This window comes from Halictus rubicundus, chromosome 10, assembly GCF_050948215.1.
Source record: "Halictus rubicundus isolate RS-2024b chromosome 10, iyHalRubi1_principal, whole genome shotgun sequence".
NCBI classification, from domain to species: Eukaryota; Metazoa; Arthropoda; class Insecta; order Hymenoptera; family Halictidae; genus Halictus; species Halictus rubicundus.
Window position 1 is genome coordinate 4,133,338 of NC_135158.1, and position 22,280 is coordinate 4,155,617.

The 22,280-nt window shown below is 44.5% G+C and overlaps 1 protein-coding gene across 3 annotated transcripts in view; it reads left to right on the forward strand.

Moving 5' to 3' along the window:
- Positions 1 to 1,185: 1,185 nt before the first annotated feature.
- LOC143358462 (uncharacterized) overlaps positions 1,186 to 22,280 on the forward strand; it is a 93,968-nt gene continuing 72,873 nt past the window's right edge. For 2 of the 3 annotated variants that reach the window (XM_076795634.1, XM_076795635.1), the window contains exon 1: positions 1,186 to 1,596. The gene's annotated coding sequence lies outside the window, so the exon portion shown is untranslated. The remainder of the gene's footprint in view (positions 1,597 to 22,280) is intronic. The other variant, XM_076795636.1, reaches the window with a different exon arrangement.

The window sequence follows — 22,280 nt, forward strand, 5'->3', positions numbered from 1 at the left end:
TTCATATTATAGATGCATAAAATATTCTATTTGTCTATATACTTTTGAGTGGTAGTGTACAGAATTTCGTCATAGGCTCGCGAACGTGCCGGACAAAGGAATTTATGAATGAGACAAAGAAAAGATTCAGAATGTTACTCTTTCGTCGTCTAGTCTGATAATGAGTGCTTTACGCGTGTGTTGAGAAATTTGATTGATTGATGGAAATGAGACTGAAGTACTGTTGTTACGATGTGTGGAAATTGATATTTGGTGTGCAGAGAAGTATTTGTTCTTTTTTGTTGACAGATTTGCATTCTTGAAGTTACAGAGAATATTGCATTGCTTTACATCATATGTACACTGCATAGAACAATTATTATAGTTAAGAGAGAGAGAGAGAGAGAGAGAGAGAGAGAGAGAGAGAGAGAGAGAGAGAAAGAGATTTATACCCACATACTTTCTAACTTTTCTAATCGGTTTTATTCGTGGCAATTGATTTTCGAATGACAGCATAAAACTATGACGCATTGGCTGATGTAAACTGTGCACCGATAAAAAGATTTTTATGCGAGTTTTGCATAAATTCATGACTTTATAGACATGGGTATCCAGTTTCATCAAAGAAGTATTCACGAAGTACATAAAAAGCGAGTAATATGAAGTTTGTTCAACCTTTCCCCCCACTAAACTGTCAACTTTCATCCGACGTACATTCTTTTACGTTTTGGCGAACTTTTACAAAATCGTTGCATAAATTCTTTACCGATATAGGTAAATAGTTTCATCAATGAAATATTTATGAGGCACACAAAGTTCGAATGATACAGCCTTACTGAAACTGAGAGGGGGAAAAATGCATCTTTTTACGTCTTCGGTTGCAGCTTTTCATCGGTACGTTCCCCCCAGACAATTGTATAAATTTCTCCAGCCGAAAAGGCTGATTGAATTTAGGACGACCGTCGAAAAAAACCAGGCGGGGCAGAGGTTCGTGGCCCAAAATCCCGAAAATTGGGGCACAGGCAGGACCCGGGCGGTCGATCCGAGCAAAAAGACAGGATCCCCGGAATTCCCCTCGAATTCCAGGGTTCCACGGGCGCAAGACGATCTCGGGGAGTCCGGCAGCTGCGGCGTGCTGGCTGAAAGATGCTCGGCTCTGTGAGAGGGCCCGGCCTCGTCGAGAGATGCACGAGGAGAGGCCGCTGGAATGGAGCTGGAAGCGAGAGGCTGCGGGGGTAGCGGACGTAGATGTGAACGTGAACGTTCGTGTGGATGCCAACCGGTGTGTGTGTGTGAGTGTGTGTGTGCGAGTGTTGATGCAAGTGCGGTGACTGTACGGTGCTGACTGGCGGAGTCAGTCAGTCAGTCAGTCAGTCGGCTCGGCACCGGCCGCGACGCACGATCGCGTGGATTTTTCTTGAACGGCACACACGCTTTTGCGGACACACGTTGCTTGCTCTGTTTGATTCGGCTCTTGTCGGTTTCTCGAGTGTCAAGCTATCTGCTCGCTCGGCCCAGTTTTTCCAGCTGCGATCCACCGGCGTGATCGCGCTCGAAAGTGCATCGGATTAACCTGACGAATTTCCCACCTGGAGACTTCACCGCCTGGCAGGCCAGGTAAGCGACACCTTCTTGCGGAGGTCGATCGGGTTCGCGAAACGTTCGGTGGGATCTATCTTTCTTTCCGTCACTGATTTTCGTAGCCGGTCCTGTGTTTTCCGAGCCTCTATCGCGATCATTTTATCATTTGATGGGACTTTTTTGCTCTGGATAAGTGGAAGAGTCGTTTCTGTTCTCGATCCTTTGAGATTGTTTAAACGACGCTCCGTTTAATGTTGGAACATTTTTGGACGCAGGACAGTGCTCCGAAAAGACACAGGACTCGAACAACTAGTGGTTCAAGCGAAGTTGTTGACTTATTTATTTTAAAACTGTTTGAACAATACTCGATGTGGAGCAGAAACATTTCTCGAGCATGACGGTGTTTGTACATCAAACGATTGATGTTTTAACAACAACTTTTACTTCACTGGTTTCGAACTGTTCGAGTAATGCGTAGTTTGAAGAAGACGCACATTTCTGACACGTGACGATGCTTATACGAACATAGAATTGATGTAATTGACACTATCTTCGTTTCTACCATTTATTTGAAGTCTGTGCAATGATCGACGCTCTGTGAGATGCATTCAAAACACGACAATCTTCATCAGACGTCAAGAGAAGAACAGATATTGTGCGAGCGCGATGAAACTTCCTCTTTTCGCTCTCGGATATGGTATCTCTGAGTATTAACCTCATCTTACAGTTCTTCTGCATCGGTTTCGAAGTATTCTCAGTCCGTAGTAACGTTTCGAAATAGGATTTAATTCATTTTTTTTCTCAATCACAATTAAAACGCTGTCATCCACTGTCAGGAATTGAAAGATTGATCCTTAATCGAGCACTCAAAGCAACTCGTTTATAATTTCCTAGGATGAATCATACACTGAAGCGTATTTCTTGAAGTGCAGTCTAATTTCTATTTCAACGAGGAATGATTGAATCTATTTGATGATTTCTCAGAGAGCTCCTCTCTGATTTCACAGAATGCGAAACATTAAGTTTCAAATGGGCAATTTCGACTCGGCATTTCCAGTGGTAGCGTTCGCGGGCGATGTTATTGAACAATTATGAAAGATGATGAAATAGCTAGAGCTTGGGAACGAAGAGGGAAGCTGCTCCGACCACTTTGTTCTCAAGAGAGCGAGAGAGAGAGGGAGAACTTGATAGCCAGGCCCGGGCTGAATTATTTTGATGTCCCGTTAGGCGTCAACGATCGACGGATCGACGCTGAGCAAATCCTCTTCGAAGCTGGTGACCTTTTTCTTCTAGTTCGATCAAGTAGCGGGGGTGGTGTTTTGCTGCGAAATTTGTGCTGGAAAAAATCACGCTGTGAACTTTGCCGCGCTGACTCCTCGGCAGATTAGCCACGACAGTCATCGCGTATGTTGGTCTCTATGTGTCTCGTTTCCTCTTCCGTTGTGCTGACAAGGACGAAGTTCGAAGCAAATAGTAGATAGGAGGAACAACAATGACAGAAATGTAAGTTCTGTTAACAAGAATTGTTGCTGCAGGATAGACAGGCCACAGACTGTACTTTTGTGTGTTCTCTTATAAAACATGAAATGATATATCGTCACGGGAACGGTGTAAGTTCTCCGAACATCATGCTACGCGTCAGAACTATAAATAACGACACGCACAATATTAATATCATTTTCTTTATATGATTCAACAAATCGCGAACGTGTTACTGTGTTCAGGAAAATTAAGCGGCACGCTGTCTGTGAAATGCAATCTGCTACATGCATTCTGCATTTTCACGAACGTAACAAATGTGGAATGGGTGCAAATTAGTCGTCAGTTTTGCGAGATATACGGAGAAAATAAGTGAATTAACGTTATTGGAGATGAATTACGAATTCCAGCGAGAGACAGTTGTCTGTTTCCGAGGATGATCTGGCGGTTGCAGTCGAAAAAGGACTCCGTGAAAACGGATTAATCACAGTCTCGTCACTTTCTCTTCGTTTCTCACAAATTTCACTGCGCGTGAAATGCTAGATCCGGAATTTCGAAAATTCAGAGTAGTCATGTGGAAAACTATTCAATAACTACAGCACCGTTCCACGACCCTGTTAGTTATTACAAGAGCATTAACAACAACGAAAACGATGTAGAATCATATAGTTTAAAACATGCAGGATCCAATAAAAGTAGAATCTCTAGGAAATAACGTTTCGTTTCCCTAGTCCACTGAATTGGTAGTTTGCTTTGCGGGTACGTCACGCCGACATCGTTTCGTCTGGAGGACCCCGCGATTATGGTCGCGCACGCGGTCCACAAATGGCCGCTCCTTTGTGTGCAGACCCGATACGATCGCAGGGATCGATTCAATTAACGGGACAATCGGAAACACCGTTTCAAGAGCCGCGGCGTTATCGGCCGAAAGCCGAGTCTCGTGTTTTGCGGGGCACGGACCGCGTCACGGATGCATAATAACCGCGATAAACACTAAATGGGAAGGCGTGTCGCTCGAGACTCGTGATCATCGGTGACTCGGTCGAACAACGTCACTTTTACACGGACTGCCCCGACCGATCCGATCCTCTTAACGATCCAGATTAATCTAACGACTCGGGGGATCGCCAGGACGTCGCACTGGATGCAGACGATAATCGTCCTAATGACTCGCACGTGCTCGCTACGCGCATGTTGGGGTCGGTTGTTCTCGTTATGGTGCTAGATTTGAGTCGAGGACCGGAAAGTTTGAGGGAACCGAGGATCGGAAGGTTGTGTTTCGATTTCTCAATTAAAAAAATTACCTGGTTGTGGAATCAGCTAGTTCGTCTTTCATCCTGATCGTATATTGTAGTATTACTACCATTTTCAGCTGAAGAATTTGAGATTTTTAATGGACAATGGTTTCAAAGATGTAACATGTTGGAGTCCCATTTTTTAAATTAAAAAATTAGCTGGTTGTGTAATTGGTCAGTTTGCCCTTCATCTTCCTCACACATTTTTGTGTTGGTACCATTTTTAGCTGGAGGATTGAAGATTTTGATTGAAGACAGGTTCTAAAAGATTTGGAATGAGTGTTCACCACGATTATGCTTCGTTTTCTGAATTAAAAAGTGAACCAGTTGTGAAATTAATTACTGTGAGTATCAAATAGAGATATCCTGTGGTCGTTCAGAAGTTCATGCCGCGGATATCTATTTCCCTTCATTTTGCCGGAATTTACTGGAATCGGAGTAATTGATGTCGGAAAGGTCAGGAAATGAAATGAAGAAACTTAGTTCCCGCAATAAGGCTGGCCTAAGATAATTAAACGTGTAACGTTACAATAAAACATGAATTCTGAAAGTTTAAAATCTGAAGAAGGTTCTAGAGGCAAGATGCAAATGTAGGCCACAGGATGCGAGATGAAATCATCAACCGTTTAGCCATTTCAGACGAAATTCTTTGAAATTCACTTTCTGCTACGACCACACTAATTTCTCTACCTGTTCGTCTCACCTATTATTATCCAGCCCCAAATATAGCATGCAAGGAACGAGCTGTCTTACAATTAGCAACTGAAATAGCAACATAAAATACGTCAGTTTATTATTATTAATTGTGAGCTACAGGATCCGCATAGACATTTATTTCTTTTTTTGTTGGAAATTTTAATAGGTTGAAATTGACAATGTCTATCCCAATGATATGATAAAGTGAACGAATTATTCTCTGAATTAACACTTTATCTACCGGAAGCCGATTAACAGGTTTTCCAATAATTATGCTGCAGCAAAAGAGCTTAAAAATCTTCTTTTATAAACTAATCCTAAACGAAATGACGAGATCGCATTATTGAGAGTGAGTTGTTCTGTTGCTGTGGAAGGATCTATTAAAAAATCCGAGGCCCGTGGACTTTCAAAAATTACGGGATAATTGCCGGTAGATGATGTGTTCAGATAAATATGAAATGTTAAGAGATTAAGCAGAGAGAGCGATTCGGAACAACAGTTAAACTTCCACTGTTCGCAGTGAAACGCAGCAAATCCAGAAAGTTAGCGGCCGAGAGTCGTGCCAAGTGAGCTCCTTTGTATTCGCATTACGCGATCGTCGCTTACAGTAGTCGGTTCGTGTTGTACAAGGAAAAGAACCACGGGCATAGTTTCACGGGGCCGAGGCAGCACCTAGTGTCGCCGGTATTTCACGCATGCGAAAGCAAATTAGCAGTCACTTTCCTCGACTTCGTCGAGCCGGGGCCCGTTTTAGGCCGTTCCTTTTGTCGGGAGTGTTGGCGGAGCCAGAACGGCAGAGCGTTTCACCTGGAGGCGTCCGCGAGCGGACAGGCCAACACGCGCGAGCATCGGCAGCGTCGCGATTTTGCGCGTGGAAAGAAAAAAAAAAAAGGCTGACACGTGAAAGTACGCTTGCGAAATCGAGGAGAGGATATATAAAATCTAATTCTTGCGCGACGGTGCCGTGGTCGGCTGCCAAAACAAACCGAACGCGGCCGTTAATTGTTTCTAATTATTCGACGAGTTCGTTAACGAGGATTAAACGCGCAGTTGATTTGCACTGACACGAGCAATATCGCGTATAATTACACTTGTCCGTTTTCACGCAACGGAATCGCGCGGCCTTCTCCTATTTCCACCGATTCCGGAAACGTATCCTCTTCGCTTCCAACGATAACGCACAATCGCAAATTCCATGCGGCAACACTTTGCAAAGAACTGTTCCGCACGCGAACATTTATACACGAACACAACCGTCTTCCTCCATTGGGCTCATCTGCTAAATTAACCCTTTGTATGTACGTTCATCGCGAAGCGGGAAAATTTAATTCCAGTTCAGGTAGTTTTCGAATTCACCGTGTACAAGTGAATAGCTGTTTTAGGATTCCTCGGAGACTTTCGCAGGAACGTCAAGAAATTCCTCGATACACAGCTCCAGACGTTTTTCTCCGAACAGTGTGCCATTCTGCCTGCAAAACGCTATCAAAATTACACAGTGCATTTTTCGCGTACGTGTCTTCGTTTCGCAGAAAACGAAGCGGCGGGGGCACTTAACACGCGCGCGGAATAAAGCACGCGCCAGCTTCAAACTGCGATTTCTCGAAAACGTACCGCGGTGGGGGGAAAGCTTATTTCACAGTTTCCGCCACGTTTTTCACGTAGGATCGTTCTGCACGCTTTGCCCGCGTAAACGTTGAGCTGTTTTGTAACATTCGCGTGATTTAGTGCCACCGGGGCGTAAAAATCTTTACGATTTCGAGCCCGCGATCTAATCGTGCGCGCACGCTGTATATTATCGCGGCAAAGAGGACCGTGTAACAAAGAGAAAGAGAGACGTTATGGTACCACCTTCGAGATGCGATAACGTAATTCGCGCGTGACCAATTGCCGGGAGCTCAATTGGAACGCAACAGGCTCTCGGGCTTAATCTGTGTTTTACACGCAGCACGCTAACGCCTCTACGCACATCGGGAGTTTCGCGCGAACCGCGAGCCCGTGAAAAACCGTGTATATTTTCGCGATACTAATTCCGCGGCACGGTCTCGTTCCAGTTACCCGGCTCGATATTGCATGTTACGCCTCCAATTAGGGACCCGTCATAACGAGCCTTCCAAATCGGACCGCAACACAGCGCAACGCCTGGCACCGGCCAATCGATCACTCGCGAAATTTCATTCTTTTGACCGTGCAAATTGTTCCATTATGCCTTTTTCTCTCTTTCTTTTTTTTTCCGCTGCTGTTTCTTTCTCGTTTGTGTTCGGCTGTCCAACTGTCCGGACTCGTGTCACACATCGTTGCTTTGTTTAGCTTTGCAGACATCAAATGGAATATATGTTTGTCTTTGTTTCCACTCGGCACATTGTTTCTCGCTCGGAATTTGATTGATTCGGCGTCAAGTGTACAATTGAAAAATGTTTAACGTGAACTGATATTGTCAATCGTTCTAACGAGAAGCTATTCTTCATACGTTTTCGTTTTTTCTTGTCCATTTAATTTAAAGTGTCGCAAAACAAAGGCAGCAATAACAGAAATAGGGTTAATATACTTCAGAGTATTAAACTACATTTTCTTGAATTTATTTGAAGTGTCCTAAATGATGACAGCGATAAAAATGAACGACCACGGTATGCGTCTCAAGTGTAATGACAGTAATAAAAATTGAAAACAATGGACACAGAAGATTAACGAGTGAATCCTAAATGGATCCAGCGATGGAGAAAAATGAAACTAATATGCCGAAGGTTTCGGAGGCTCAACAAATAAATTCCGAACGGAAGCTCGTCAAAATCGTCCCGGTTATGACAGCTCGAAGACACGGCGAGTGAAAGTGCGTCTGGGAACCGAACGGCGCAATCGCAAGCTCTCTTTAGGGCAACGAACGTTCGCTGGCATCGGGCACCGCGTTGCCAGTTTAACGATAACCGAAGACCGATTAGCGGGCAGGCAGAACGCTTGTTCGTGGAAGTCGTTAGCCGGCTGACACAGTTCGACCGTTCGTTCTTAGGAATGTTGCGAGTCGGTCTCGCACTCACCGGGAAAGAATTCCTGCCGCGTATTATATTTTCCTTCTATTCTTCTTCTTCTTCTTGCTCGACCGTGTTTGTTGTTGTCAGTCGTTCGCCGATCGTGTCGCGGAACGTGGACTCGTCCGCGCGAAGGCAGGATGTGAAATCTCCTGTTACGCGGGCCAGCACACCGTCGTCGCAACGTCGTCGTCGCTGCGCTCCGAGCACAGAAAATCTTGAATTTCTCTGAACGAAATCCGATCTGATCCGCCCCGACCGATGCCGAGCCGAGGCGCGCACAGCCTTTTGTATCGCGATTCCCGATGTCGTGATTAATGACAGTCACCTTGAGCGACGGCCATCGCGGCAGGCCGATGCGCCCGACGCGACGCGACGCGAGGCGCAAAAGATCGTGATTTAGTGTTCCGCGAACGTTGCCGGACAATCGGCGATGCGAAATCCGGGAAATCGGAGATCTGATGAATTGCCGGCCGAGATTGCCGCGATTTAGATGCGGTCGGAGTCATTTGGACGCATCAATTGTGTCATCTTTACGGTTTAACGGACATTTTTAACCGGGGCTGTTCGGTAATGGTCGCACATCGCGCACTTTGATGAGGGGCGCTTGATAATCTTTATAGAAGATGTAACGTTCAAATGGTTAATATCGGATTTTTGTTCTAGATGCTTAGAAATTGTTCAAAAGATGCTTGCTTTGGAGTAGAAACAATTTCGACGCGCGACTATGCTTTTAGAAGACATAGGACTCGAAATTAGGATTTCTCGTCGAAATTGATGCAATCCGCATTGTTTTTGTTTCTACCACGCTTTCCAGTCTATGCAGAACGTGCAAAAAGGTCGGCGTTCTGTGAAATGCTTTTAAAATGCGACAATATGCACCTGCCGTCAGTAGAAAGAACAAAAATTGCACGCGTGCAACAAAACTTCCACTTTTCGCTCTTGAATATATTACCTTCGAGTGTTGACATAATTTTGTAACCTTCCTGCGTCTATTCCGATTCTGGACCACAGTAGCGTTTCAAAATTGTGTTTTGTATGTTCGCTTTGAAATTGCGTTCGAGACACTACAATGTACGGCCAGGACCTAAAGGATTCGCAAATAATCAAATGAGCTCTTCTCGAACTTCCTACTGGAATTACGAAAGCGTATTTGTGAAATTACACTTGATTTTTATTCGATCGATGCACGAATGAATCGACTTGATGACTTTCGATGAAACATCTCCATGATTTCGTTGAATGTGGAACGAGAAATTGGTAATTCTGATTTGGCGTTTCCACCGTTAGCATGATGTTTGGCGGTGGTCATCGCCCATCCCCGTCGCGGCATAATGATGTTATTGAACAATTAGCGAACAATGTTTGCGAATTCGGTGCGATCGATCGCGGATCGACGCATAATCTGTCTGTCGACGGCGTTCTCGGTGTTACACGGGTAGCTTGTAATTGACGAGCGATGATGCACGAACGTAAATATCGGTAGCATGATGGCGGACGATCGTGGCACCCCTGAAGAGTCCAACTAATAGCCTACCGTAACCTTCCTTAATCAAATCTCTAATTTGGCTGTAGCTGATCCAAACGTTACTCGTTTACCATACTCAAAAGCGACAATAATGTCTTGAGTATATCAAGAGAGGACAAAATGGAGCTCGAAGGGTCAGAGTTCTCTCATTTTTACCAGAACAAAATTTGCAGGGCAGGTTACCGGGCGCTGTTTCGCAACCGCGAGTCTTTCCCTGCTTTTTAACAAATAGAAAGAGAGCTGAAAAATGGAGAAAGTTGCAGAAAAGGGAAAATTTGCAGGGACACGTTCGGTTATTCGAACGATAGCGATTCAGGGAGTCACGATCCCCTTGTGCCTTGCCGGTCGCTCGCTCGGTCTCGTGTCCCGTAAAAGGAAACGCTCGTAACGCGACCACGGAGCTAAAGTGTATTATTTACGGACTTATTCACCGTTCAGAGAGCAACGATCGGGCGAACGTTCCCGTGCATAGTTAACGCGGGGAGTCGTGGGGACGGCAACTTTCCTCCCGCGTTCAATTATCAAAGGTTAGAAGTCTCCGAGTCGCGATAGCGGCCTCTTCGAGGCGATCTGATTAATGGATTCGGGGAATGAATCCGCCATTAAACGACACTCTCGATTATTCCGGATCGTTCCCGCCGTATCTCCCTTCCCCGAGAGGCCCGGCAAAAACTTTTATGAAATACTGTTTTCTTTTCGCAATCATGATCTCACGAGATCTCGCGACCGCTTGGTCCCGAAAAGTAACCTTTTCTTATATTCTTTTCTAATATTCTTTCGATATCTTCAGTACAGTATCCTTGGTAAAGCTATTTTTCCGCGGCTGTACGGCTCGATGACTTGTTAACGCCACGATGAATATTGCTAATCGCATTTGTTTTCTATTACGTTGGATCGTGCTGCGAGATCTCCCTGAAAAAGTGCTGTTTCTCTGCGAAGTTGAACGTTGGGCAAATATTTTGTTATTTACGAAGTGAGGTATGAACATGTTTGTTGAAGCTGTTTGTTCTGCGGCGGTGTCTCAGGTTACGCTCTAAAAATGCTTTTAGCAACGATTTTATTTCCATTTTTGTTTTATCGAAGCGTTTAATATTGTTGCGAGAAGTACTCTACGTGGATGCGTATAAAAATACTTTGTCAGTGAGGCATCGGGAATAGATTTCGAGTGAGTTACGCTTTTCGCAGTGTGCCTTATCGCTGAGTCAGTCAATGGTATCTGTAATAGGCACCGTTAAATACAACATGTAACGAAAATTTGTGTACAATATCCAATCATGCGCAAACACATTGCAAGCATTTGTGTAACTCTACGTCGTTCAGTATTGCTGACATAAATTCCTGAAGACGCTGTACTTTTTATGTAAATTCGTGTGTTGAACACTTTGAGTGCGCGACTCCCAGAAAATGAGAGACAGAATTATTTGTCTAAATTGTAAAAATGAATCCTCGAGGTCAGCGTTAAATAAACGGCTTGAACCTTTCCGGAAGTATGATTTACTAATTGATATAATCGATATCACCGTTGTGGTAGATTCCTGCTATAATGGAAGGCCGCCTAAAGCTGTAAAACTGTAGTATCGGCCGGAAATCGCGTGCACATCGGTTTTCCGAGTGATCGGTGGCCAGTGCTTTCGTAACGAGCCCGCAGCCGTGCAGATACCGGTGGCAAAAGTAAAGAATCGTGTCTGCCTCTTCCGTGGTCGGAGATATAGGCCACTTCCGGCGATTATGCGTCATAATAGAAACGACTCCGGCCACGGAAAAGCGGACAAGCTGCGGGATCTCGGTTGTTCCGGCGGGGTTTAGAAATTCCTCTTCCTGTTGACCGGCAGATTAATCGGGAAGATATCCTTGAAAAACGTAACGCAAATATATGTACATCGTTATCGCGGTGGCGCGTCGTCATTGTGGCCGCTTTCATCGCATCGGCCGCCTCATGTTTCCCTCGGCATTAAGAACGAATTCCGCGCAAGTTCGTCGCCATTCTATTTATTACTTTCCATCGACTTTCTCGGACGAGCCGGTCGGATAGAAAACCGGCGAACAGGGCCCCCAGGTAACACGCGTTATCGGACATCGCGATGTCGGACATTTTCGAGGGAATTTCTCGCCTCTTTGTAGACGGGACGAGCTACAGCACGATGCTTCTGCCTAATCGGAACGGGAATTCCGGGCACGAAATTCGCAGACTCGGTGATACTGTGAATGGCGTCGGGACAATGGTACCTGGGCTGCTGTTGGTACCCTAATGTGCTAGATACCGTCACTTGTTTTCGCGACAATCTTCCTAGACACCCTGTTCTGCTTAGGGAAATTAGACGGTGTGAAAGGTGAAATGCCATTGATCCTTTTATTATTAATTTGATGCTCGTACACTAGCGTACGCAGCTTGAAAATAATTGTAAGGAGGGATCACAGTGCACTAGAATTATATTTCATCGATCTTTGCTTTGCAATAATACAATATAGTAATATACTTCCAACTTAGGTACGTACAAGCGTGGAAAGATAATGTTCATGAAATTAATTTGATTTTCAACGCTCGGAATACGGACAGAATGTTGATGCAATAATGTAAAACGTTAGCGGGCACCGTGTCAAATGGTAATTCAATAGAATACTTTCCAATTGTGCGTAAATGAGATCTCGAATGGCACTCCAAGCTTGTAGATGTTAAACAGGTGTCTACCAATGTCCTCAGCAGATCTGTTAATATGTTCACTGCACAGATGCATATGTTCAACAAATTCAGTACATCAGCTGTATTGTTTCACGGAACCGATGCAGTATTGAATATTCAGCTACAAGCTACGTAACAATTATTGAACCTTGTTGTACTTCGTATTGCCCCTCGTTTCATTTGAATCACTAGCGATTGTGGATACCAGAAAATTCTAAAAGATATTCTTCACGCAACAAATTCGAACATTCATTCGCCGTTCGAGCTATCTCAAAAATTTTTCTCATCACAAAAGATGAGAAATAAAATCTTCCTTATCTTCCGCGTTTAATTTCGAGGATTTCCACGCGAGTAAATAACTGTAGTTTGCGGAAGAATTCAGCACACCCTCAAGGATTTACCGTGTAAGATTACAGGAGATTATTTTTGGGGCGTTTCTTCGTGCTGCAGAAATTAGACAAGAATTTTTGCATGATCTTCTACGCCATTTACAAGGATTTCGCTGAACGGGTAAAAAATTTCCGAGGATTCCAGCGCGGGAGAAGCAGCTGTTATTTACGGTTATGTCTGTCGCGGTTTAGGCAAACTGTTCCCGAGGAATTTTCGGATTAATTGTGAGACAGGGCGGGGCGCGAACGCGGGAATTTGGTAAGGCGCGGCTCCCGGGAATTGCGTTGCATATTTCTCGCGAAGTTGACGCGCGGAATCGTGTTCCCTTTTACGCTCACGGAACTCCGGCAGAAAGATTGCAAGGGAGTCTTCGCTGTCGATCGAACCGAGCGAAAATTAGCGGCGCGTTGTCGACCCTGTGCCGCGCAACGCGCGCATTTCCGTGTCTTGATTTAATTGTTGCGCGAGCCCCGTTCACCGTGGTTTATCGTGACCTGGGATTAATTACGGTGGCGCGTTCTCAGGACTCGCTGCGCACACTCGTGTCCGCTTCAAATTGAAATGGAAAACGTATCTGCAGCTCGAGGAAAAGAAGTTTCCTTTATCCAAACGTTCTTAATTATTCCGCTCCCAACGTTCGATTCAATTTTCGCTTCGCTGACTCGCGGCACGATTGCATTCCCTTGATGACATAAATAATTAAATAACGGACGGGGTTGTGTTAGGCAGGCAACTCCGAGGAGTGCCGCGTCGAAAAGCTCGGAAACCAAAAAATAGGAATCCAAGATAAATAATCGTAGCTCTCGTGAACGTCCTCGTCTCGAAAGGCTGGTCCTGCGAAAGGATTAGCGTTACACAGGATTTTTCCCTGGGAGGTTGTGAGCGGTTAAAGGGTAGGATTTAAATTACAAATGTCTAAACAGGTCTGTTTATGGAGATTCGTCGGCACAGAGAACGGCTTGGTAGATCGTATACCGCGATAAGAAAAGAGTCCCTTCGTACGGTGCGTAACGAGCGGTTTTAATGGTCGAGACCGGTGTAGAACGCATTCCCGGAGAAAGTGCGACGGACGTCTAGCCTTTTAGACGTCGCGATTTCGAACGTCCCGTCGCGGGATCGTGTTACGGGGACATTACCTGCTATTAAAACCGCGAGGTTACACGTCGGGATCGTTCCGCGACATTACCTACTTTAAGGCAGATAATGTTCGCGAATGGTAATGCCGGTTTACGGCCGCGCATTAATACATATACGTGTACGGCGGCCCCCGCTCCGCCGACGTTCCGAGTGCTCTCGATAAAAGCCAGACAATATCGTCGCTTCGCACCTTGTTGCCCGACAATTATCCTGTGCCCCAGGAACAACGATCGTGAATCCTACCGTTCGATCGGCCTCTTATCGATGCCGTTTGGCTCGCGAAACTATCTTCCCGCAAAATACTACTGCAGATAGCTGTTTGCAACGCACGATACGGGCAAATAAAAGCTTCGACGAGAATAGGCACGATTTAAGCGTTCCCTGAGATGCTGAGCTCTTTATCGAGTCGCATAAATTCTGACATAAATTAAATGTGGGCTGTAAGTAAATGTGCGCTAATTCGAATTCTAATAATATAAACTACAGTACAGTCTTCGATGCATGTTTACGCGCTCGGCGACCGAGGCAGCTCGAGCTTATGGCACCTCGCGGGGTATGCCCCCAGTGGAGGGGATGGGCGAACTAAGATCGCGTTGCTCCGTTCGGCTTAGATCAAGACTTTACTGTACTAGCGGAACATCGACAATTAAATAGATGTATTTCATTCGGAATGCAAACTTTTACTGTCGATTACCTTATAAGATTTATATCGTGACGTTGTTAGAAATCATTTAAACATCGTTCACGTCGTGATACTTCTTTTGAATTTTCTAAATTGCTGTTCACATCGATTCTGAACCGCCTAAGACCTGATTTGGGGCCACGGTGCGATAACTTGGAGAGAGATAAGAACAATCGGTTCGAAGAAGCGGTTCGCCTCGAAAGTGTAAGACCCTGATTCCTTCAGTTCCGAGTCACACCTGTTCCTGGCCGTGAAAAGATCGCTCTCTAATTCCGGCTCGGCCAGGGATATTATTTAATCAGCTCGATCTACCAATTAAGAAGTGAAAAGAGCACGGGAGCAGGAAGAGCGATTCAGCGGCCGGAAGTCGCGGAAGAGAGCGCGCCGCTCACGATTCTAGCGTTCGTGAGACGAATAGAGAAGAACCGTCTTTCGTTTCCCCTCGGATAGAGTAATTATCCAATGCTTCGCACCTTGATAAACGATTAAAGATATTTATTGCTAATTGAAATGAAGAAAGCACGCCGCTCCGGTGCGCTCCGTTTTCTCGCGGGTTTATCGTTGCAATCGATCGTTGTAGATTCGATCTATTATTCATTCCGAGATTTTTGCACCCGTTTCATGGGCAAATATTGAAGATAATGCTAGATGCAACAATTTAGTAACACGAGATTGCCATCATGTTACTTTTCCATGTTTTTTACTAAATTTACAAACAGTTGATCCGATGGAAGCGTTAAGCGAATAATCTGCCTGTTTCCACTTTTGAATGTTAGGTAGATCTTTGTTTTACAAACCGAATATTAAAGCATACTTTCTAGCAGATGGATTTCTTTTAATCGTCGGTTATACAAATTTGAAAATAATGCTGCTTTCTCTTTTATCTACTGGAATAAATTCTTGTTCTGATTTGAAGATATACAGATCCAGAAATTCTGTTTCATAAAAATGAAAATGCTCGGAAAATCTCAAGATTCACATTCTTTTATATACTTTTTTGTATACTTTTTGGCTCCTGTTAATTAAATCCATAAATTTGTGTGCACTCTCAGAGATTGGATACGCGATACTGGTTGAAGGATTACAAGTAAAAGGCAATGATCGATGGGAGGAGACTCGATATTCGTGTCACGGTTTAGTTTCAACATTTCACGCTGTCTTTTATCAACGGAGCAGCGGATGAAAGTAGTTTCAAGTTCACCGCACGTCTGCATAATTATCCAGTTGATTCTAGACAATTTTATTTTATACACCAGTTATGCAGCTTCGAAGTTAGCCTATTAGTAGCACACGTAGTTTTGCACAATGGCGTGAGCTACTTTCTCTTTCTTTCGATGGTCTTTTCCTTCCTGTTTTTTATTCTTACTCCGCATAGTAGTCGCACTTGCAGTTTTGCGTATTAACTTGCCGCTATAAACACATGGTAATAAAGGCGTAACTCTTGCGCTTTCTTTTTACGACAAATTAGAAACAGTATCATTTGTGCTCAACATATCTCGTTACTCTAATTATGGCGAGACTAGAGTAAATATTATAATCATATTAATTATCTTAACAAGTATTTTACCAGTTTCTTAATTGAATGATACGTGGGTTCATTTAATTCATTTGTTTGCAAGTTTTGTAATCATTTGTGTGAGTTTGAGCATGGTTATGTTTGCCAAGGTTCATAATTTATTGCTCCGACATAGCGCCAATCGTGGACGGAATAAAATATTCAACACTGTGCAATTTGTGAATAGTTCAGACTTTAGATCGCACCAAACAGAAAATGAATTTAGCAACACTCGCAAATGCAATAAAATATTTAGCACCAGCCAATTTGTAAACAGTTCGGACTTCGTATTTCGCCGGGAAGAAAATTAATTTAGCAACACTCGGGAATTCAATAAAATATTTAGCGGTAATGTTTGGACCGTGACCATAGTTTCCGCCGAAATGTTAATCGCAGGGGAGCGTTTCGCTCGTTAACAGTTGATTGGGCGTTCAGCCGCGGCAGCATGAACGGGCCCGCTAATTATTTTGACTAGCTCCGGTAAACGAAGAAAAGAAATTCGGTCACCGGTTTAACTAGCGGCGAGAACAGTAAAAGAGCGAAAGGGTGGTGTGTCCGCCCCTTTATTTGCCGGGCGGGCTCTCGGTAAAATAAAATTCCCGGGGCGATAAAACTCGATCAAAAGGCGCGTAAAAGTTGCCCGGGACTCTCTCGTGGATAAATTTCGCATTCTCTCTCTCGCCGGCGCGAGAATACTTTTATTTTGTCAACGTATTATTAAGCCATTACCGCCCTTCGTCGACCGTAAAACTTGCCCTGTTTCGACAGGACATCTTTCCGGACACCGTCGGCTCTCGCTTGTTTCCCCGAGGACGGGCGCTCTTCAAAATTTTCCCCGTCGCGAGCAAATTTCGTTTCTGCACGTTCTGTTCGGCTGTTCACCGACTCGAGAAACACTGCGACCTACAAAACGCCCGTGAACGGTACCCGAACGATGTTCGCGGCTCGATGGAAACGCTCGCGAGACGGTAAAACGTTTCGATTCGCGTGCCGGACGGGAATTTATAATTTACCGGTAATTATTGGGTCGATGAGAATAAAACGAACGACTCCTCGGGTCTGTTCACGTTTTATTATGGCTTACACGGGCTTTATTAACTGGAGCGAAATTGTGCAAGCTCTCTAATGAGAATACGAGCTGTTTCTGTCGCCCCCGCTGCGCGTTTATGCAAATCCACGTTTCCACGATTTAAAACTGTAAAATTTAATGAGTGACAGATGTTCGAGTGCTAGCACAAGATTCAAGATGTCGTTACGCGGTCCATTTGACTCAACAATTATTTTTGATGCACTCGAGATGACAGTGATCGTAAAGGGGACAAAGCGAACCGCATCACAAGATGCAGTGTCCCCAATCATTATTTTTGATTCGCGAAACTATCAACAAATATGCACCGACCTACTATACATATTCATACCGTTGAATCAGCGTTCCACAAGCTGAATGGCTCGAATGCGATTACTCAGGAGCGCCAAGAAAATGAGTCACGACTAATTGTACTAAAAAAGAAAACTGTAGATATTCCACTCCAACGAAACGCAGTTACGTTCATGGCCATGATTTCGTAGTAACCTGGCAGTGTTACCTTCGCAATAACAGCGTGTTTATTGCACGGGGGTCTATTAGCAAACTATAAAACGAATGTACAGTAAAGAAGCAGTATATCGATTCTATGGGGCTGTTTTTTACTGGAACAGTACCGGCAATTTCGATAATTCGCTGTAAAACCAAACGCTGCTCGTTGCAGCCAATTGCACATTCTTTGCATAGCATTATCTGTCCAATCTTATAGTGTACGTTCCCTTTACTTGATGTCTTTTGATTCGCGAGGAATGCAGTGAAATGCATTCGATGCATTCGCAGTGATCCATTTACTCGAGAACGTTTCTTTCAAACACTCAATTTAAATTTTAAATATCGTTGATAATCATTAAGAAATTTGCTACGTAGCCAACACCCAGAATTGACAATAGAATTCACCGTAAAATAAATAAAACTAAAGGTTCGACGCTCTCTAAAAAATTCAACAGGGATTCTTTCGTCTTCCCAAGACGAAGAACAAATCATTAAATAAACAAAATATAGGTTAGACGTTCAACCGTTACAGGGGCCCCAGAAAATCGTTCCCCTTTTCAAGGATAATTCTACCCAACGGCGAAGCATAGATCCCCGGAGGCACCGCCTCCATCCTCGAGCTCGTACGCGTCGCGATGCACTTGGCCGGTGCATCGCTCGATTATGGTCGCGTACGTATGCCCGGCGCGTCACGGCCGCGTGCATGCACTCTCGCCGGGCCCGGGGAGAAGGCTTCATTCGTACAATACGAATGAATGGACATCCGGTGCGGAAGAATGGTGTGCGTCGCCGAGTGGAAGGAAACGTGCATCGATCGCTTCGAGACTATTTCAAGAGTGCGTCTGCAACGTGCACACGGTACCAAAAGCCGCTGCACCGGCCTCCGAGACTCGTAACTCCTAACGACGACCGCTCAAAGCATGCGTCTCCACGAATGTCCACGAGGATTTGTTTAAATTCGCACGGATAACGAAGTTATGAATCTTCGAGGAACGCAGCTTTCATCGCACAGAACTGGTAGTTTCTCTGATAGTCTGCTCTTCGAGGAACTATAACTCCTACAATTTTAAGTATTTTGATTTCAAAAAATTCTATTTTACGGTCTAAATGATAGAAAATATGTGCGCAAAATTTCAATTGAATACAGTCGTCCGATTTCTTTATAAAAATTTCCAAAGGGGTCTTACAAAATGACGCTTTGTACCAGAAGACCCCTTAAGGAGGGAGTCGCTGGAGGGCTCGCAAGAAATGCTCGGCGAGACTCTCTCGTCTCTTCATACCCCCCTTAAGGCCCCTGGGGCCCGTTCCCCGGCTCGGGCCGGTTCCCTGGACGACGGTAATGCTCGCGATAACGGCACGGCGAACGGTGTTTCGCGTGCGGGATTCACGCGACCGCACCGATGCACTTCATTTGTGACGTTTAACGGTCCCGGCTGGCGAGTGCATCGATCGCTAAATGCGAGGTCCTGGAATGCGACGTTCCACAGCACAGCACAGCACCGCACCGCTCCGCCCCGCACCGCACCGCGCAAGCCGATGCGATGGAACGAGCGTAAATTCGCCAGATGCTGCCTGCTCCTCCGTCAGCATCCGAAGATCCCTCGGACAGGATACCGTCGCTTTCAGAGCCGGCGGAGTTGTTGTTTGTCTGGTTAATTGAATGGTCGATCGGAATTTGGGACATAGTTTCGCTGATCGCTTCGGTACCTTAGACGACTTCGCGGTGGCTGTTTAACTTCGGCTGCCCGGAGGAGATAGTCAATTTAGATACTTAGCAAAGCTTAGATGTTTAAGTTCACTAGTGAGCGTGGCTATTCAACTTGGCTGCTTAGCGTGGCTATTCGATTTCGTTGCTCAGAATGGCCGCTGCTCAACTTGGCTGTTTAGTATGGCTCTTCGAGTTAGGTACTTAGCTGCCAGGTGTAACCACATTGAGCTGCACAGAATGGATATTTAACGTAGCTACTTAACCTGGCTACTGAACTGAACTGTTCAGCATGGTTGTTTGACTCAGCCACTTAGCATGGCTACTCAACTTGGCTACTTGGCGTAGCTATTCAATTTTGGTACTTAGAATGGCTATACAATTTAAGTGTTCAGCATGGTTGTTTGACTTAGCTACATCCCATGGTTGTCCAACTTAACTAACAAGCTCAATTGCTTAACTAAATTCAGCTGTTCAACTTAGCTATCAGACTGAGCAACTTCAGTTAACAAACTGATGGAGTTGTCTATCTTAGCTACCAATTATAGCTGCCAAAAATGGCTACCAAACTCAGATATTTAATTACCAGACTAGACTATCTAATTTATGCTAGCTACCCGATTTAACTATTTCATTTCGCTTCTAAACTTAGTCGTTCAACCTATTCAGCTAACATAGCTATTCAACCGAGCTACCAGGTTTGAGCTGAGCAGAGCTGTCCAACATGTATTATCCATCATGTTGCTTCGGAAATCCGTTATTTACTTCAGCTACCAGTTTCTTCGGGCAGTCCAACTTCGCAACCAGTTGCAGGACTTTTACAGCGCAAGGAGGAATTCGTAAATGTTTTAAATGTTGTAGCAGCGTTTAATGCAAAGTAGCGACAGGAAATGTGATCTCGCAGCCGCCGGGGTGATTTTTAAACGAACGGATCAGGTGTTTTAAGGTTACTATTCCAGTGGCAAACAGAGTCGAGGACGCGGGGAGCGGAAAATGGCTAGACGTCCTTCGCGCGTGGCAGCATCGTGTCCTTTTCTCTTTTCCTTTTCCGCCGCGCTTACGTACACGGCCCGTGATTAACGGTACTCCGGTATCGCAGGCGCAATTAGGCGAAACGGAGCATAAACACTCGGAACGCCGATTGGCATCCTGGCGCACGTTAAACGCTAGAATTTGCCGGGGCGACCATTCCGAAAGGACTTTTTCCTCGAACGGCATTTTCAATCGATTTATTACCGAACGAAATCACCGACCGCCTTCCTGCAATTAACTGTAAAAATATTAGCCTTGTCGTAACCCGTCATTGCTAATCGTTCTTTCGCAAAAAGTGACTTGACCCTTAGCCGAGGTGGCAAATGCTTGCAAATTAAATTTCCCGTTTGTATTATAAACTATACAAAAATACAATATTCGATAAACATTCTAGGCCGAAAGGAATGTTTGGTTTCCGAGTGTAAAGGATTAAGAGAATGTTGAAGCAACTATTATTTTCCACTCGAATGTACAATATTTTTATTTTGCAAAACGATTCGCCGTCTCTATCGATTACGGTTGCGAAAAACGTTATACTGACACGACAGTGGAACGGGCCTGAAATAGGTTTCAGAAAAAGCTCTTTGTTTCGCCGATGGAAACACGGCCTTAGATCGCGTCGGAGATTCGGGTGACGAAACCGACGACGCATCGAAGCATAGTGCATCCGATCTTTCGTAAGAGAGCGACGCATCTGTTCCCGCGGCGAACGGGAATATGATTTATGGTCGCCGCGCGAGATAGCGCGCCGGCTTAATCCGTTCCCGTGTCTCGCGGACGCAGGAAGTTGTTCTATCGGGGCCTGTCCCGTGCGCAACAGCCTTTCCTTTTCTCGCGGCTTCGAAACTAGCGTTATCTTCGAATATATTATACCTACCGGCCCCGCTCTCGTCGGAACTGGGTCGAGTCGAAATAAATCGCAGGAAAAGCCCGCATTCCGCGAGCACACGAGCCGTAATCGATTTGTTTCCTCGATTTCCTAAAGAATTCGATCCCTCCCGGCGGAGTACCATAATTCCTTTATACCGGCTGTCTTCGCGCATCCTGACAGGATACCTATACATCCTCTTCCCTTGACGCCGAGATCGTTTTATTACCAGGCCACGAATGATTGATTTGCTTTCGCGCGGTCGGCCATTGTTGACGAGGACTTTCTGGAATTTAGAGGATCCTTTGGGTTAGATCTTCTTCGGTGATGTTTATCTAGTTTGGGCATAAATAAGGGTACGTCGATTTTAATATAACTTTCTGCGAGTTTTAATAATCCTCGATACGATTTTCGCAAATTAGAAGGGTACATTCGGTTCAACGCGATTTTCTACGACATTTAATAATCCTACGTAGAATTTTCTCAAATTGGAAATTCACGGGGTTCGCTAATTATATTATACATTTTCTAGGACTTTTAATAATCCTGGATAGAACGTTCTCAAATCAGATATTAATTGGGCTCTGTAGTTTCAACCCCTTTATTAATAATAATATTATAAATTTTCTATGACTTTTAATAATCCCAGAGACAATTTTCTCAAATTAGAAGTGGACTGGTTATTTCAGCTCCTTTAATTATAACGCTAAAAGTTTTCTACGACTTTCAATGCTGCTAGATTCCGTACTCTCATTTTAAGAATAAATGAGAACACATCAACGATACATTACTTGTATCGATATTAAAAACATCCTACATGGTGCACTTGCAACTAACTACAAAAGTAGAAATCTAGAACAGTTGTACTATTTCTTTTAACCAGAATATATAATAAATTTTAGAAGTTGACGTATGAGCGCTCAGCCATTGACAGGAGGGTTAATTGAAAAGGAATCGACCGTAGGTAAGATGGAGAGACATCTTTCTGAAGATGAAATTTCTGTTGGATGATATATCGAGTGTGCGAACTAGTAATGAGCTTCGTAGCGAGATGAAAGTGTAATTTATATGTTG